Source organism: Ceratotherium simum, chromosome 40 (assembly GCF_057802395.1).
Source record: "Ceratotherium simum simum isolate JZ-2026a chromosome 40, ASM5780239v1, whole genome shotgun sequence".
NCBI lineage: Eukaryota > Metazoa > Chordata > Mammalia > Perissodactyla > Rhinocerotidae > Ceratotherium > Ceratotherium simum.
The window spans coordinates 8,023,332-8,030,463 of NC_141939.1; positions in this window are offsets into that span (position 1 = coordinate 8,023,332).

Sequence of the window (7,132 nt, forward strand, 5' to 3'; positions counted from 1 at the left end):
TCCAAAAAATATAAAGAACTCATGCAACTCAATAGCAAAAACACCAAACAATTCAATTTAAAAATGGGCAGAAGATCTGAACAGACATTTTTCCAAAGAAGACAGACAGATGGCCAACAGGTACATGAAAAGATGCTTAACATCATTAATCATTAGGGAAATGCAAATCAAAACCACAATGCGATCTCACCTCGCACCTGTTAGAATGGCTATTATCAAAAAGACAAGAAATAACAAGTGCTGGCAAGGATGTGGGGAAACGGAAACTCTTGTGCACCGTTGGTGGGAATGTAAATTGGTGCAAACACCATGGAAAACAGTATTTTTTAATTTTCAAAAAATTAAAAGTAGTGCCTGGCCCAGTGGCGGAGCGGTTGAGTTCACATGTTCCACTTCTGCGGCCCAGGGTTCGCCAGTTCGGATCCTGGGTGCGGCCCTACACACCGCTCATCAAGCCATGCTGAGGCAGCATCCCACATAGAAGAGCTACAACTCTACAACTATGATACACAATTGTGTGCTTTGGGGGAAAAAAAGAAAAAGAGGAAGATTGGCAACAAATGTTAGCGCAGGGCCAAACTTCCTCAAAAAAAAAATTAAAAATAGAACTACCATATAATCCAGTAATTCCATTTCTGGGAATTTATCCAAAGAAAACAAAAAGACTAATTCAAAAAGACATATACACCCCTATGTTCATTGCAGCACTCTTTATAGTAGCCAAGATATGGAAACAACCTAAGTCTCTTATGATCCTATGTATTTCTGTGGTATCAATTGTAAATTTTCCTGTTTCATAGAAAAGCCTAAAGACTCCATGAAAAAACTATGTCTAAGTGTCTATCAATGGATGAATGAACAAAGAGAATGTGGCATATGTATACAATGGAATATTATTCAGCCATAAAAAAGAATGAAATCTTGCAATTTGTGACAACATGGATGGACCTCGATGGCATTATGCTAAGTGAAATAAGTCAGACAGAGAAAGACAAATACCATATTATCTCTCTTATACGTGGAATTTAAAAACAAAAAACAAAGAGCAAGCTGATAGATACAGAGAACAGATTGTGGTTGCCAGAGGCAGGGATGGGGGGTAGGAGAAATAGGGTCAAAAGGTAAAAAAATTTAAAAAAAAATTTTTAAAATTATAAATATACTTAGCGTTTCCACTTCTAGGTATTAATCCTGCAGATAAACCTCCATAGGGGTGAAGTCACACACACACACAAAAGCTCATCTCAAGCCCGTTTCTGGGTGAACAATCTAAGACACGCATTTTCCCTGCACTTCCAAGTTATAATGTGATTTAACATTTTCAACCTTGCTGCATCTGTTACTTGGCTGACCCTGAAAGTTTTTGAGTTTGTGGTCCCTGTTTTAGGTGTTCTGCCTTGTTTGTGGGAAGCACTGAACCAGTTCTGTGGTAGCAGCACCTAGGGGAGAGAAATTTTGAGCAAGGTCAGAAGGACAGGTGAATGAGCAAGATCACAGAGATGGGCCCCTACCTCCTCCCTCATTTTAGCCACACTCTCCCCAAACTCCAATTCTGCTTCTATACGTTGGATTCTACACAGGTAAAGTGGCTCCAGGAGCCCAAGTCCAGTTTTCCAAAGTGAGTCACAAGAGGGCCCGACCCTAAAAAAAAAAATTAAAAATCAATCAATCAATGAATCAATCAGGCTGTGGGCTCTGATGAGCCCACAGTCCCATGACAGGTGTCTCAGTCAGCATAGGGGCCCCTCAAAATGCAGTAGGCTCCAATGGGATCCAGAATCCAGGGCTGGGGGCTGAGGAGGGGCTCAATTAGCACCCATTGTGGACACATTGACCCCTCGCTGTCAAGGTCTCTGGCGGTGCCTTGAAGTCCATTTTCACACTGCTTCCTTGTCTGTCATGGGGGCAGGAGGAGGCTTTGCTGGGCTGGGAACCCCAGTGCCACCTCGCTGAGATCTCAACACCTTCTTGGGTACAGCCCTGGAACCTTGCTTGTCCCGGGACTGGCTCCCTCTCTCCCTCCTTACTCCCAAAGGCATGCCTCTCATGCCTCTGCCTCTGGAATCCTCCCTTGAACCCAGTGGTTCTCTCACTTTAATCTGTATACTCGTCTCCTGAAGAATTTGTTGTGAGAGTTTCCTGGGCCTCACCCTCAGAGATTCTGATTCCAGAGGTCGGGCGGGGCCCATGAGTTCACATTTCTAACAAGCTCCCAGGCTCCTCAGAGGATCACGCTCTCTGTAACATTGGCCAGGATCACTTCAAAGGATGGAAGAACCTTAGAACAGCTTCTGTTGTTCACTCCGCAAAACTTCCAATGGAGCTTTGCACCTGCTTGCACTGGGGAGGAGTGTGGGATGACGTGGGCATAGGGAGGAGGACAAATAAATCAGTGTTTCAGAATAAATACTACCACCTTGAAGTTACAAAATTAGATTCTGCTACTAAAACATCACTTGTCTGATTTATATGTGCACTATATGCATATAGGAATTCTGTTGAGACTGAAAAAAAAAGAAAGAATTTTCTAAAGAAGCTTAAAACCCCTTTTCCTAGACAAAGGTCTCTTCATGATGGTAGGGACTGTGTCTTTTAGATTTGTATACCCAGATAAGCATAATGATGAATAAATGAATGAATGAATACTCACTTATTAAAATTTAAAAACAGGACCGGCCCCATGGCTTAGCGGTTAAGTGCGCGTGCTCTGCTGCTGGCGGCCCAGGTTTGGATCCTGGGCGCGCATCGACGCACCGCTTCTCCGGCCATGCTGAGGCCACGTCCCACATACAGCAACTAGAAGGATGTGCAACTATGACATACAACTATCTACTGGGGCTTTGGGGGAAAAAATAAATAAATAAAAAAATTAAAATTATAAAATTTAAAAACACATATTCACCTTCACACAACCCAAGTACGTCTAAAAAAGGACTTGAATGGATCTCATGTAATTGGTTTTTTTTTCTTTTTTTTGTGAGATAGATCAGCCCTGGGCTAACATCCATGCCCATCTTCCTCTACTTTATATGGAACACCACCACAGCATGGCCTGACAAGCGGTGCCTTGGTGCGCACCTGGGATCCGAACCCGGGCCACCAGCAGTGGAGGGAGTGTACTTAATCTCTACACCATGGGGCCGGCCCCCTCATGTAATTGTTAATAGTGGCAGTTTTTGGTGTTGGTACTACTCTGAGTGAATAAGAATTTTCTGAATTTGGTCTTATTTCACTATGAATATAAAACATTCTTTTCTCTATTTTAGACATTTTCTTTAATGCACTTATGTGATTTTAATGGTAATAAAATAAATATTACAAACTTAAATAAAATCTAGCTTGTGAGGTCTACAAAATCTTCCCAGTTCTGTTTGGGGTGTGCAGGTGCATGCTGGGGGAGGGGTGTAGGGCAGAGGCCCTGGTGGTACAAAGAACAGACCTCTGCTAGGCTTCCCAGGGAGCGTGTCAAAGGCACTGCCCATTTGACCTCCCAGATGGATTGTAGAGTTCCCAGAAGCGCCTGCCCCAGAGTGAACTTCTACTGGACTCTATTCAAATCAGAAGATCCAGGGTGGCTCTTGAGAAGAAGAAATCTCTCTGGGCTCATCTTAGTCTAAATCTAGGCCACTGTAGTGGCTCCAGAATGGACCAGGCTCTAATATGGGTCAGGGGTGCCTAGAGGCCTCTCTTAACTTTTCAACCACTATTTGAAATAAGTATTAACGAAAAAGCCCATAAATATGGCACCGAAGCCCAGAAGGGGGTAATTAGTAATGTTGGTCATTAGGTCCTAAGCTGGAATATTATCAAATATTCTTTGCAGGAGTTTAATCAAACTATAATTAGACTCAGGCCTGGGCATCCATTTACACAGGAGCCTGATTTTTTTTTGTTTTTGTGTTTTTTTGAGGAAGATTAGCCCTGAGCTAACATCTGCCAATCCTCCTCTTTTTGCTGAGGAAGACTGGCCCTGGGCTAACATCTGAGCCCGTCTTCCTCCACTTTATATGGAACGCCACCACAGCATGGCTTGACAAGCGGTGCGTCGGTCTGTACCCACCATCCGAACGCGTGAACCCCCGGCCACCGCAGCAGAGCTCGTGACCTTAACCACTATGTTACCAGGCCAGCTGCATGGTTTTCTCATTTTTTTTTAACCTACCACTGCCTCTTCAGTCTTCTAAACACTCCCGGGATTAAGAAATGATGCATAAAACTTGAGTCCATTCTCCGAGAGTTCTCCATGATGACTTTTCAGGAAGAAAATTTCTGCAGGCATTTCTGGGGTTTCTTGCTTGTCTGTGATGCCAATTCCAGCATCCTCCCTTTGCATGTGTCAAGTTGTCTGTGATACACTAGGTCACCACTGTCCAAGAGAAATGCAATAGGAGCCACATATGTAAATTTAAATTTTTTAGTAGCCACATTAAAAAAGTACAAAGATATAGGTGAAATTAATTTTAATAATCTATTTTACTCAGTCCAATATACTCAAAATATTTCAACATATAGTCAATATAAAAGTAATCGAGATTGTTTACCTTTTTTTTTTTACTAAGTCTTTGGAATATGGTGTGTGTTTTACACTTCTAGCACATCTTAATTAGGACTAGTCACATTTCAAGTATTCAGTGGCCAAACATGGCTAGTGGACAGTGTAGGACCAGGTGAATACAAGTAGATTTCCTGAGGTATTGCTGTTGTGTCTAGCAAGAACATATTACTTGTTAATGGACTCAAAATACAACTGTGTCTTGAGGTCACACAAAAGGTCTTAAAAGATCTTTCCTGACATTTGCTCAATCAAGCTTCTTTCTCAAGTACCAAAGATCTCAGTTCCCAGGATGTTTATGTGCCTAGTATCTCCCACTTTCAAAATATGATTCTCTAACAATATTCCTAATAAATATTTATTCCCAGTAAATATTCCTAAATGGATCAATGGAAACTTTGCTTTACTATCATTTGAAAATTTAGCTCCAGTATATAAAAAAAATAATTTACCAGATGATGAAGAATTGTGAGGTTGAGTATTTGCCAAAACAGTTGTATAAAATGTTTCTTTATCCTTGTGAAATAAGCAGGCTATGACATCACACAAACTCCATAAATACACAGATTTGTAAAAGATTGCTAAAAGCCCATAAACGGGGTATGGGAGTGTGTTAGGCTTTGCCTGCGAGTAAGGCTATAATTTGTAAGTTCTTAAGTGTGTTCCTAGCACTGGGTCAGCCAGTGATCATAGCTCGTGTTAGAAGAGCCTGCAATACAATGTAATAGTCCACCATGGTGAGAAAGTCTTCCATTTCCTCAAGTTCATGGACTGTACTTCTCTTTTGGAAACAAGTAATATATTTATTCATTTATACTCATATAAAGGGCCACTCTTCTGAGGACATTGAAGACCCTTGTTTCATCAATCCTATTTAGATAAGCAGTTGTGTTTTTAGAGGGGAACCTAAGAACAAAATAAAGAAATAAAAGAAGGCATGTGACAGATTCATCTGCCAATATTCAAAATGTGCCATCTCCTTCCTTAATTTTCAGTTAGTCTTTGGAAATATGTGTTTATGGACAGGCAAATAAATATGGCTCCATTTTGTAGATAACAGTGTTATATTTGTCTTTCTAAGAGTTTTTTTGTTTCATCTAGGTTATCTACGTTGGCATATAATTGTTCCTACTACTCTCTTATAATTCTTTTTATTTCTGTAAGATCAGCAATAGTGGCCCTCTTTCATTCCCGATTTAGTAATTTGAGCTCTTTTTTCTTGTTCAGTCTTTTTTCTTGGTCAGTCTAACTAAAAGTTTATCGATTTTGTTTGTCTTTTCAAAGAGCCAACTTTTAGTTGCATTGATTTTCTCTCCTGTTTTTTTCTATTCTCTATTTCATTTATTTCTGTTCTATGCTTTTTTATATCCTTCCTTCTGCTTCCTTTGGACTTAGTTTGTTCATTTTTTTCTAGTTTCTTAAGGTGAAAGTATAGGTTATTAATTTGAGATCTTTCTTCTTTTTTAATAACAGCATTTATGGTTATAAATTTCCCTTTAAGCACTGCTGTTGCTGAAATCATAAGTTTTGGTATATTTTGTTTTTCATTTTCACTCATCTCAGAGTATTTTCTAATTTTTTCTTGTTTTTTATTCTTTGACCCATAGGTTATTTAGGAATGAGTTGTCTAATTTCCACATACTTGTGAATTTCCCAAATTTCCTTCTGTTTCAATTTCTAATTTAATTCCACTGTGGTTGGAGAACATACTTTATATGATTTCAATTATTTTAAATTTATTGAGAATTGTTTTGTGGGCTATTTTGGGGAATGTTACATGTACACTTGAGAGAACTATGTATTCTGCTGTTGTTGGGTGGAGTCTCCTATAGATGTCTCTTAGGTCTAGTTGGTTTATAGTGTTATTCAAGTCTTCTATTTCCTTGTTAATCTTCTGTCTTGTTTTTCTATTCATTATTTAAAGTAGAGTAATGAAGTCTGTAATTATTATAGTTGAACTGCTTGTTTCTCCCATTAGCTCTGTCAGATTTTGCTTCATGTATTTTGGGGCTCTGTTACAAGGCGCATATATGTTTATAATTGTAATACCTTTTCCTGATGGATTGATCCTTTTATCATTATAAAATGTCCTTCTTTCTTTCTTGTAACAATTTATGTCGTAAAGTCTATTATGTCTGATATTAATATAGCCACTCTAGCTTTCTTTTGGTTATCTTTTGCATTGCATTTTTTTCTATTCTTTTAATTTCAACTCATCTGTGTCTTTGATTCAAAAATATGTCTCTGAGCCAGCCCTGATGGCCTAGTAGTTAAAGTTGGCCACTTTTACCGCTTCAGCAGCCTGGGTTCATTTCCCAGTCATGGAACCACACCAACTGTCTGACAGTTGCCATGCTATGGTGGCAGCTCACATAGAAAACTAGAAGGACTTACAACTAAAACATACAACCATGAACTGGGGCTTTTGGGAGGGAAAAAAAAGAGGCAGATTGGCAACAGATGTTAGCTCAGGGTGAATCTTTCCCTGCAAAAAAAAAACAACTATGTCTCTTGTAGAAGGATATAGTTGGATCATGTTTGTTTGTTTGTTTTTAAATCCCTTCTGCCAATCTCTGCCTT